The sequence below is a fragment of the Rhinoderma darwinii genome, unplaced genomic scaffold, assembly GCF_050947455.1.
Source record: "Rhinoderma darwinii isolate aRhiDar2 unplaced genomic scaffold, aRhiDar2.hap1 Scaffold_125, whole genome shotgun sequence".
NCBI classification, from domain to species: domain Eukaryota; kingdom Metazoa; phylum Chordata; class Amphibia; order Anura; family Rhinodermatidae; genus Rhinoderma; species Rhinoderma darwinii.
Genome location: NW_027461957.1, coordinates 675,723 through 688,404, shown reverse-complemented (window position 1 = coordinate 688,404; position 12,682 = coordinate 675,723).

Here is a 12,682-nt window from a genome sequence, read left to right as displayed (position 1 = left end):
CTGACGATTGTTGAAGTAATCTCAGGCATTTTCTGAGTAGTTGACCGCTAACCTCCTCCACTCTGCTACCTCGCTGTAGTGCCCGACCATTCAATTTTTTTCTTCTCTCTCTGTAATTGTCGTCTGTCTATTGCTTGTTGTTTTAACCTTTCTCATTGATAAAAGTACAGATTTGGTAAAGACGACGCTTACATTGTTTCCTAATTGTCTTTTGGTGAGCTGCATTTTTTTTTAACATTTTGTACTTCTTTATGGTTTTAATAAAGATTGAGCAGAGTTACTGCAGTTAAGCGGTGATAAATATTCTTCTACGTCCTGCTCCTGAGATGACCTCAGGGAGAACAGAAGCCTCCCATAAAGCAGAAGGAGACCGGGGTGGTGGACATTGTTAGGTAAAAGTTAAACAGACTTACCATGCAGGGGTGCTCAGGGATATGCCGCTAATCCCCAAGTCAAGACTAGCTAGGGGGTCAAGGCTTCCTGAGCCATGCTCACACCATAGTCAGGAGCCCCCAGCTTGACTGTGTCTGATTTGGGACAGGTAGTGGCTCAATTACTGGCTGGTGTTAGAGAGGCTTTGGTGCAGCGTGAGGTCCCACCACCTGTGGTCCCCCTTGCTCCTTCTCCTGTGGCGGCATGGTACGGTTCGGTATCTGGGGCTGCGGCGCTAGGTTCTAAAGTCACTGGGAGTGCTGGTGGGTCTGGCTCTCCTGTTGCGGTTCAACTGCATGGGGTTCGGTTAGCCAAATGTTTGTTTTGAGAGCTCCCTTAAGACGGAGATTAGAGATCGCATTTGGCGTGATGAATATGTTGAGATTTTCTCTCTTTTGCCGTTAGAGAAATTAAATTTGAATAGAGGAAAGTCTGACGAGAGTAAGGCTGGATTCACACGAGCACATTACGTCCGTAATGGACGGAACGTATTTCGGCCGCAAGTTCCGGACCGAACACACTGCTGGGAGCCAAAATAAGTGTCAGTCAATATTAGCACCATACAATACAATACAATACAACACAATACAATACAATACTGCTATAGTACAGCGCCCTAATAATACAGTGTACTTAACACTAAATGAAATTTACTACATATTTCAAGGAGTTTTCCAGGAACATTTAAATGGGTTTATATGGCCACAAAACATAAAAAAAAAAAAAAACCTTTACAATATACTGATGTTCTCCATTCCAGGCTGTATCACGTGCTTGTATTGTCAGGTCAGTTTGATCGCTGTTGTATCTGATCCCATCAGAGGAAAGCAGGAAAAACCTTCCCACATCTCTCCCTTATGGAAAAGTTTTCCCTTCATTCCACTAATGGGAACCATATAAAAAATACACAATGCTCACATTGCCTAATACGACAGAATACATACAGGAGAAAATAAGAAAACAGCGTCTAAGCTTTACAATATAGTACTGGGGGGGATTGTGTACAAAAAGGAAAAATAAGTTGTACGGCCACCAAGACGAGCTGGAGATCCTTCAGCTTCAATTAGAGTATGTTCACATGTGGATTTTCACCACATTTTATTAAATTGGCATTAGAATTTTAGTGATCTGAATAGTAATCTGAAAATTGTTAAATGTTTTCCTGCCATTTTTTTTTCACTTTTCAAAGGTTTAATTTATAATTTTGCAAAAAAAAAAACGGACAAAAAAACTACAAAGCATGAAAAGCAAATAATAACACATTGAATTCTATTTAACCAACAAACCCAACCAGTCACACAGAGAAGCGTCCATTTCCTCATCTAAGGCTTCATTCACATCTGTGTCAGGACTCTGTTCATGGGTTCCGTCGAACCTTTCCGTCAGAGGAACCCATGAACGGAATCCAAACTGAAACAAACAGAAACCATAGGTTTCCGTTTGCATCACCATGGATTTCAATGGTGACGGATCCGGTGCAAATGGTTTCCGTTTATCACCGTTGTGTGAGGGTTCCATCGTTTTGACAGAATGAATAGCACAGTTGACTATGGTATTTATTCCGTCAAAATAACAGAACCCTTACACAACGGTGACAAATGGAAACCATTTGCACCGAATCCGTCACCATTAAAATCAATGGTGATGCAAACAGAAACCTATGGTTTCAGTTTGGAGTCCGTTCATGGGTTCCCCTGGCGAAAAGGTCCGACGGAACCCATGAACGGAGTCCCAACGCCGATGTGAACGAAGCCTTAGTTATAAGGATAGATAATGATTTCCTTCACATTTGAGCTACAAGTTACGTAGCCGTTCCTTTCAGCTTAACCCATCGGGACCAAATATTTTCTAATTTGTAGGGACATTTCCTACTCATATATAAAATGTTATACAGGAGGACATATTTATTGACAAGTTGTAACTAATGAGAAAGGGCAGGGGGGAAGTGTCTGTGGATTTCCAGGTCATATTTCCCTGTGTTTTTTAAATGTTGTAAGTATCCTCGAAGGAAACACCACGTTTGTTACATATCGTATAATATGTCCCTGAAAAATCTGAGAGCTCAAACTATGCATGAAAAGATTTAGGCCTCGGTCACACAGTGCAGAACATGCACTTCTATTAAATACAGGATTGCTGACAACATGTTGCCAACTGCAATTTCGCCATAGCAGTTTCTTCTGGGGCCAGTGTGAGGAATGGGGGAAACCACTTTGTCCATTTTGCTGCAGGTGGAGAGAGACTTTTTCTGTTATTTGCCCCTTGTCCTGAGCTCAGGAGGTTCTTAATTCAAATGAGACAAGCAGCCGATCAAACTGGGAATCCAGTGAACCAGTCCAAACCAGTGTAGAAGTGTCTGAAAATAATCCTCTCCAGTGTCACCTTCAGACTGTCCGACCACAATGGTGAGGATATGCATAGCAGCCGCAAGTGGGTATGGATTATAAACTTATAGTTGATGATACTTTTGATTGTTGTGTTTTTATTTACAAGTTGAGCACCAAGCACGTCACCTATGTAAACATGTATGCCACCTATGTAAACGTGTATGTGTATATCATTTCAGTGCTTTGCTGCCATCTAGTGAACAAACTGCATAAATAGTTTGTGTAGTGCTGTTGTGTTATGTGTGCAGGACCTGTGATCACATGACCAGAGAGGCAAATTCTCAAATTCGTGCAGGTGCTGCACAGCTGCTCAAGTAGGGGAGAAGCTGAATCTTTATTTAACAGGAGTTTAGCACCATATTTAAATATGCAATATTTAAAAAACAAATCGACATAAAAGTCATCAAACTGCATATTATGAGAGGAAAATGACTGTTATGCTATGTCGTTGATATATACATTGTGTATTAAGTGTTATTCCACTTAAGTAAACATATAACAGATCATTCCTCCAATTAAGACCCTTCGGGAATCTTGTATGAAGCTGCAGATCGCAGAACGCCTCCCTATTCAGGAAGTGTCTTCTCCAATATCCACCCGTCTTTGGTTTCTTCACTACTTCAAGGCCATAAAAACATTGGGGGGAATTTATTAAGATGGCATTTCATATGCCAGTCTTAATATAAAGAAAGTTGGAGTAAGATGAAATACATTTATTAAATGTGTCACATCTTTCGGCCGTTCTTGCGCCACAATCGTTATGTAGCGACCGCGGCCATGCTCCATCTATTCCCCCTACCCATCGGACAAAATGTAAAATAAAAAATAAGTATAATCTTTTTTCCGCTTCTCTTCTTCCCCCTTGATCCCCTAAGGCTCCCTGCTGCCCATACAATGCACTGACACCGAGCAGCGCCAGGTCCTTTATATGCGACACAGCACTCAACGTCATCAGTGCATTGTTTGAGCCGCAGGCTGCGGAGAGAACATGAGGGGACCAGAAGAGGAGTGGTGAGGTGAGCATTCATTTTTTATTTAATTGTCCGATAGAGGGGACGGAGAGGAGCCTGGCATGGGCCTCTACCTTGCTACGCTCCACATAGTGACATTTTTGCCAGTTATTAGCAGGAGTAGATTTCGACTATAGTTTACGCCAGGTGTAAATTATTATAAATTTGTTGTGCTGCAGTCACCTTGCCCCCTTTTGGGAAGCCCCCTTTTAGAAAACTGGCGTAGAAAGGTTAATACATTTCCCCCATAAGCTTTAAAAATTACCATTATGTGTTTCTAAGAAGTGTTTTTCTGCACCAGAGAGGCATTAGTGTTTTTTTGTTTTTATATCTGAAATGTGTTCTACAATGCGCGTTTTGAAGTTTCTAATCGTGCGCCCTACAGATGTAGCCGGCTTTATCTTGACTTTCAACGCCTTAAAGAGGCTCTGTCACCACATTATAAGTGCACTATCTTCTACATAATGTGATTGGCGCTGTAATGTAGATTATAGCAGTGTTTTTTATTTAGAAAAACGATAATTTTTGACGGAGTTATGACCTATTTTAACTTTATGCTAATGACTTTCTCAATGGACAACTGGGCGTGTTTTACTATATGACCAAGTGGGCGTTGTACAGAGGAGTGTATGACGCTGACCAATCAGTGACAAATCAGCGTCATACACTTCTCTCCATTCATTTACTCTGCAGATAGCGATATATCTATATCGTTATGTGCAGTCACATAAACACACTATAACGCTACTCATGTGTCATGACCATGAATATACATTACCTCCAGCCAGGACGTGATGTGTATTCATTCTCCAAACCACTTCTCTGCACGTCTCTGTGATTTACAGCACAGCACAGCGAGATCTCGCTGTGAATGACAGTTTACAGCGTAATCTCGCGAGACTACCCCTGCTATGCTGTAAATCACAGAGACGCTACAGAAGTGGTCAGGAGAATGAATACACGTCACGTCTTGGCTGGAGGTAATGTATATTCATTGTCATGACACATGAGTAGCGTTATAGTGTGTTTATGCGACTGCAAATAGCGATATAGATACAGTATATCGCTATCTGCCGTGTAAATGAATGGAGAGAAGTGTATGACGCTGATTGGTCGCTGATTGGTCAGCGTCATACACTCCTCTTTACAACGCCCACTTGGCCATATAGTAAAACACGCCCAGTTGTCCATTGAGAAACTCATTAGCATAAAGCTAATAAAGGTCATAACTCCGTCAAAAATGATAATTTTTCTAATTAAAAAACACTGATGTAATCTACATCACAGCGCCGATCACATTATGTAGAAGATAGTGCACTTATAATGTGGTGACAGAGCCTCTTTAAATACACAGTGGCAGTGTTTTGTCAATGACTTTTTAATGACTTTTGTTGTGTGATATCACGCTGCAGCAAGTTATCCGAGTCAAGATAAAGATGGCTACATCCGTACATACACGCGATCACATTGTTTGCATTTAATGGCATAAATTACATGATGCTTAGTACAATTTTTATAAACGCATCAATATCGTAAGTACTTTTGAAAAAATAAAAAACTTTTTGGGAAAGTCAAGTTTTGTTGTTAGCGACACTGTAGAAAAGACTTGTAACAACATGTAACTAAGAGATCTCATCCTCTAGGTGACCCAAGGGCAGCCTTTACCCACAATTTGTGTCAGGACTGGATCCGGATTTAACATGGGTTCATTTTTTCTGAATAATGTTTTGATATTTCTCCAAACTTTTGGCTCTATGCCGTTGAAGAAACTGGTAATTGATCTCTCGTGCTTCAGTATTTATTATTAAACAAGATGGATTATTGTGTCCTTTGTTTTGATGCCCTTCTTAACATCCATTGTTAACCCCTTCCCGACATTTGCCGTATAGGTACGTCATGGAAAGCATTGACTTCCCGCGTCTTGACGTACCTATACGCCGAATGTTTGGGACCGGCTCAGAAGCTGAGCCGGTGCCTTCCATCACCGGATCTCAGCTGTATCTAACAGCTGACATCCGGCTGTAACGGCGGGGACCGAAATTAGCTTCGATCCCCGCCATTAACACCTTAAGTGCAGCGCTCAAACGCGATCGCTGCACTTAAGGTGTTTGCAGCTCATCGGAACCCCAATAATGAAATTGCCGGGGTTCCGGTGGCTGCAATGGCAACCGGAGGCCTAATACTGGCCTCCCGGTCTGCCTAGCACTGAAGCCAGTCAAGATCTGCCCGGCGGCGGAGCCTGATAGGCTTCCGTAGCTGCTAACAAGATGGCGCCGGGTCAGGAGCTGATCCGGCGCCATCAGCGGTGGAAGTCAGCTGTACTGTACAGCTGACATCCACCTGTAACGGCAGGAACCAGAGCTAGCTCCGATCCCTGCCATTAACTCCTTCGATGCAGCAATCGAAAGCGATTGCTGCATCGTAGCGGTTACTAGCAGATCGCCAGCCCTGACAGGCAATCAGGACTTGTGACTGCTGTTATGGCAACAGGAGACACAATGGTCTCATGCTCTGCCATTACGGAAGCCGATTTAGGCCCTGCCGGGAGGCGAAGCCTAATCGGCTTGCTGTCAGTGAATGACTGACAGATCTAATACATTGCACTACATAGGTAGTGCAATGTATTAGAAAAAAAAAAAAATCTGACCGTTGGACCTTCAAGTCCCCTAGTGGGACTTGAGAAAAAGTGTAAAAAAAAGTATAAAAAAGTGCAAAAAATAAAAGTTTGAAAACAATAAAAGTTTCAAGTAATCAAATAAAACACAATCCCCCTTTTACTCTTATCAAGTCCTTTATTATTGAAAAATAACAATAAACCATATGTATTTGGTATCGCCACGACCGTAATGACCGGAGGTATCAAAATATTATATTATTTATTGCACGCGGTGAACAGCGTAAAAAAACCCCGTAAAAAACGTTACCAGAGTTTCTGTTTTTTGGTCACTTTGCCCTACAAATATTAGAATAAAAAGTGATCAAAAAGTCGCACGTATCCAAAAATGGTACCTATAAAAACTATAGCTCATCCCGCAAAAAACAAGCCCTCATACAGCTCCGTCGACAAAAAAATTTAAAAGTTATGGTTCTCACAACTTGGCGACAGAAAAAATACATTCTTTTTACAAAAGTAATTTTATTGTGCAAAAAGTTGTAAAACATGAAAAAGTTCTGTAAATTAGGTATCGCCGGGATCGTACTGACCCGCAGAATAAAGTTAACATGTAATTTATAACGCATGGTGAACGCTGTATACAAAAAACGAAAACAGCTGTGCCAGAATTGCGTTTTTTGGTTTACCTGGCATCCCAAAAAATAGGATAAAAGGTGATCAAAAAGTTGCATGTACCCCAAAATGGTACCAATAATAACTACAGCTCGTCCCGCAACAAACCAGCCCTCATACCGCTACGTCTATGAAAAATAAAATTAGTTATGGCTCCAATATGTCAGGAAATAAAAAAATATGCAGTTGTGCCCGAGGGGAACATTTCTTCTGTTTGAAGAGGCGATTTATCAAGGACCTAAAATTAGGGAACCAGGAAAGGGAGGGCCCAAACATATCAGCTGGAAGCGAGGGTGCCCGTATTATACCAGGACAACACTTCCCAGCAAAATTCCCCAAACTGCAAAGGCGCGGAGTGTGGACCAAAAGGGGGATAAGAAAGGACGCCATATATCAGTGCGACACTGGCCTGTGCAGAAAGGATTGTGTCACAGCGTAACACACATCTATGGATCATTTTATTGTTTTTTTTTACCCCATTATTATACCACCTGACTATGCCCCTTTTATACCCTGCCCGGCTTACATATGCCCCCACATTATAAACGGAAACACCAGTAAGACTCCAAACAAAACTACTACAAAGCAAAATCCACACTCCAAAAGCCAAATGGCATTTCCTCCCATCTGAACCCTACAGCGTCCCCAAACAGCAGTTTCCTTCCACATTTATGGCATCGTCATACCCGGGAGAACCCTTTTAGCAATTTTTGGGGTTTGTCTCTCCAGTGTCATAAGCTGGGCACGACATATTTGCTACTGAATGGCATATCTAGGGAAAAATATAAATTTTGAATTTGCACCATCCACAGCGCATTCATTTATGGAAAAGACCTGTGGGGTGAAAATGCTCACTACACCCCTTAATAAATGCCTTGAGGGGTGCAGTTTCCATAATGGGGTCACTTCTCAGGGGTTTATTTTTATTATTTCACATCAGAGCCTCTGCAGTTGTGAACCAATACTTTGTAAATCGCCAAATTAGGCCTCAATTTTAAATGGTACGCTTTCACTCCTGAGCCTGGTCGACTGTCCAGGCAAGAGATTAGGGCCACATGTAGTGTGTTTCTAAAACCAGGAAACCCAGCATAATAATTAGAGAGCTGTCTTGTTATGATGGCACAAGCTGGGCACCACATATTGGCATATCTATGGAAAAAAATCCCATTTTCACTCTGCAACATCGAGTGCACACCAATTTCTGCTAATCACCTGCAGGGTTAAAATGCTTACTACACCCCTAGGTAAATGCATTGAGGGGTGTAGTTTCCAAAATGGGGTCACTTCTGGGGGGTTTCCACTGTTTTGGGCCCACAGGCGCCCAGAAACCAATCCAGCAACATCTGCACTCCAAATGGCGGTCCTTCCCTTCTGAGCCCTGCCGTGTGCCCAAACAGCAGTTTATGACCACATATGGGGTATTGCCGTACTCGGGAGAAATTGCTTTACAAATGTTGGGTTCTTTTTTTTTCCTTTATTTGTTGCGAAAATGAAAAAATTTGAGCTAAAGCTACGTCTTATTGAAGAAAAAGGATTGTTTTTATTTTCACTGCCCGAATTCTAATAAATTCTATGAAAAATCTGTGGAGTCAAAATGCTCACTACACCCCTAGAGGAATTCCTCAAGAGGTGTAGTTTCCTAAATGGTGTCACTTTTTGGGCGTTTTCATTGTTTTTTCCCCACAGGGGCTTTGTAAATGTGACATGGCCTCCGCAAACCATTCCTGCTTAATGTGATCTCCAAAAGCCAAATAGCGCTCTTTCCCTTCTCAGCTTCGCCGTGTGTCCAAACAGCCGTTTATTACCACATGTGGGGTATATTTTTACTCGGGAGAAATGCTTTACAAATTTTATGGTGCTTCTTCTCCTTCAGTCTTTGTGGAAATGAGAAAAAATTAGCTAAACCTACATTTTCTTTGAAATAAGTTAGATTGTCATTTTCAGGGCCTACTTCCAATAATTTATGCAAAAAACCTGTGGAGTCAAAACACTCACTATACCCCTAGATAATTTCCTCAATGGGTGTAGTTTCCGAAATGGGGTCACTTGTGGGGGTTTTCCCCTGTTTTGTCCCCTCAGGGGCTTTGTAAATGTGACCTGGCCTCCGCAAACCATTCCTGCTAAATTTGAGCTCCAAAAGCCAAATAGGGCTCTTTCTCTTCTAAGCCCTGCCGTGTCTCCAAACAACTGTTTATTACCACATGTGGGGTATTTTTTTACTCGGGAGAAATTGCTTTACAAATTTTACGGTGCTTTTTCTCCTTTAGTCCTTGTGAAAATGAGAAAAAAAATCGCTAAACCTACATTTTCTTTGAAAAAATGTTGATTTTAATTTTCATGGCCTACTTCCAATAATTTCTGTAAAAAACCTGTGCGGTCAAAATGCTCACTGTACCCCTAGATAATTTCCTTGAGGTGTGTAGTTTCCCAGATGGGGTCACTTTTGGGGGATTTTGACTGTTTTGGAACCGCAAGAGCCCTTCAAACCTGACATGATGCCTAAAATGTATTCTAACAAAAATAAGGCCCCAAAATCCACTAGGTGCTCCTTTGCTTCTGAGGCCGGTGCTTCAGTCCAGTAGCATGCTAGGGCCACATGTGGGATATTTCCTAAAACTGCAGAAACTGGGCAACAAATATTGAGTTGCATTTCTCTGGTAAAACCTTCTGTGTTATAAAAAAACTTATATTAAAAATGTATTTCTGCAAAAAAATATGAAATTTGTAAATTTCACCTCTACTTTGCTTTAATTCCTGTGAAATTTGTAAATAGTTAAGACATTTTCTAAATGCTGTTTTGAATACTTTGAGGGGTGAAGTTTTTAAAATGGGGTGACTTTTTGGGGGTTTCTAATATATAAGGCCCTCAAAGCCACTTCACAACTGAACTGGTCCCTGTAAAAATGGCCTTTTGAAATTTTCTTGAAAATGTGAGAAATTGCTGCTAAAGTTCTAAGCCTTGTGATGTCATAGAAAAATAAAAGGATGTTCAAAAAACAATGCCAAACTAAAGTAGACATATGGGGGATGTTAATTAGCAACAATTTTGTGTGCCCGAAGAGGGTTCACAAAATTATTCCTTTTCTGTATTACAATTCCCCTGTAACATAATCTCAAAGAAGGTAACAGAATCCATGGATGCCGAGCCTGTAACATTGTAAATTAAATATATTGGTTTTATTGTATTCCATAAATGGTGGTACAGACGCCACATCACGACCCCTAAACAAAAAAAAAGTCATTAATATATCGTCCATCCCACACAATCCACTCGTAAAAGGGATTATTGGCTGAAAAAATGTTGTTCTCCCACCATGTCATAAACAAATTGTCCATGGAGAGGGAGAATTTTGACCCCATCAGGGCGTCTTCTATCTGCAATAAAATAACACTATCAAGGCAGAAGTAATTATGTGAGCGCAGATACTCCACTCACATTAAAATAAATTCTTGTAGATATTTGGAATACCTGGTGTATTTCCGCAAATGGAATTCCATTGCCTTGATTGCCGGAATATGTGGTATGCAGGCAGGCCCGCCATCAGAAATTTCTGGGCTTCATATAGTCAGTGGAATCCATTTGAGGAAATACATCTGGGTCCCCCATTATTAGGGGATTTGGAGAGGTGGCAACGGAAAGTCGTGGGATGGGAGCAGGACGCAAAGTGCCAGGGACTGTGTGAGCGGGCGGAGGAGTAGGCTAAGAGAACGGAAGGTGGCCGAGGCGGGAGTTGGGCCAGAGTGGATATGACGCTTGACCGGGGTCTGGGGAGGGGAAGGGGAGAGAGACCGGTGGAAAGGGGAGTGAGGCCGGTGGGAAGGGGAGAGAGACCGGTGGGAAGGTGGGAGAGAAGGGGCAACATAAAAAAATAATTCAACTGAATCTGCTGCTTTAAAACAGAGTCACTCACCAAGTTGCAGAGCTGGCCGCTGCTTCTGGCCCCTGCATGGGTCCCATTCCTTTCTACAAACCAATTACCGCTGATCATAACCTTGATGAGCGGCAGCTGCCCCCTTTATTTTACTTTTGTGGCCAGGCCCCTGACAGTAGTACCAGCGGTACTACCCTGATGGCAGGACTGTTTGCAGGAGTACTAGCCAACTATGTCACAGATAACCCAAGTTTCAAGACCATGAAAAGTTATGGATTTTTGGCATCCCATGGAATATGGGAACAATAGGGAATTCTATCAGTAAGTATTCAGCCTGTTTCTTGGCTAATACTTCTAATTCAATTCCTTTTTCTAGCAGATTTTTTAAAGGTTCTTTACATGTGGTGCTTGGTTTCGCCACAAGTTTGCGATATGTTGATTCATTGTCTAAAATGGTATGAACGTGTCTGGGATATAAACAGGAATCTAGAACAACTCCTGCTCCATGCACTCCTAAGATTTGGAGGACACAGTTATACGCTGGATATATGGTGAGCACCTCTGTGTTTTCACCTTTAGCCCTTATGTGTATATAGTGAACCTTTTAGATGGTTAATTTTTACCCGCTAAGGTGGAAGGGTTGGTTCCAATGCCTAATTATGGTGGTGTCTGAGGAAATAAAGGTCCTTTTAGATGTCCCGATACTGACCATTAAAACCAGCGCCAATCGACGATACAGCGTATCACAAGGAGCAATCATCAGTAATGTATGGGGAAAACAATCGTTACTACACGAGACCCCGCACCGATCTGCCAGTCCAGCTGCCTCCGGGCACTGGACAACACTGCCGGAAGCAGATGGTTCCAACCACTGCATAGCGGCCGTTCAGCAGAACTGCAGCTCGGCCTCTATTCTTGTGTACCTTTTGTACCATTTGTGACCCGCTTAAAAACCTTTTACGATATGAATCTCAGATTAAAAAATTCAAGTATCTAGTCTACAATAAAAAACAATGAGTGCTCTATACTTTTTATTAGCTTCAGTCACTTGCAGGCTGCACACCCATTAATTTCAATATAAAACAGAGTAGACTTTTATTTTTTGACGTGTCATTACATCTGTATATTATATGTGGAGTTGTTATTATACACCGTCTCTATGATCTGATGACGGGCATATTCCCCAAACTGCACCACCATGCTGCCCATACACTGACTGTATAGTCTGTCTCGCCAGCTAAGTCCTTGGTCTCCGTCATCTAATGTTGACGGATAACTGGCATCGCTGGACTCCACCGGCCGGTGAGTCTGCACCTTGTTCACACTCCTCGATGTAGGCCTGAGGCTCGTTCGCAAGTCAGACTGCTAGCTCTGCCCCCTAGATGTTAATATTGATGTTCAAGTCTTGACAGCTGATATTGATGTTCACAACCATTGGATAGTACATGGGGAAGTGATCTACAACCTTGATGTCTCTGTCCTCAGCGGTTCATCCCTGATAAATGCATTTTATTTGTTGGCACTGCCGATGTAAAACCACTTGGTGGCCAGAATGGAGACGGCCCTTTCATTGGCTTTTCTGATATTACATGAGAAGCCTTCGCAGTGCAGTGTGGCCAGAGCTAGGCTGAGACTATATAAGTCCAGGTCTTACATGACATCATGGTTGATGGCATCTTTAAGAAATTCAACATG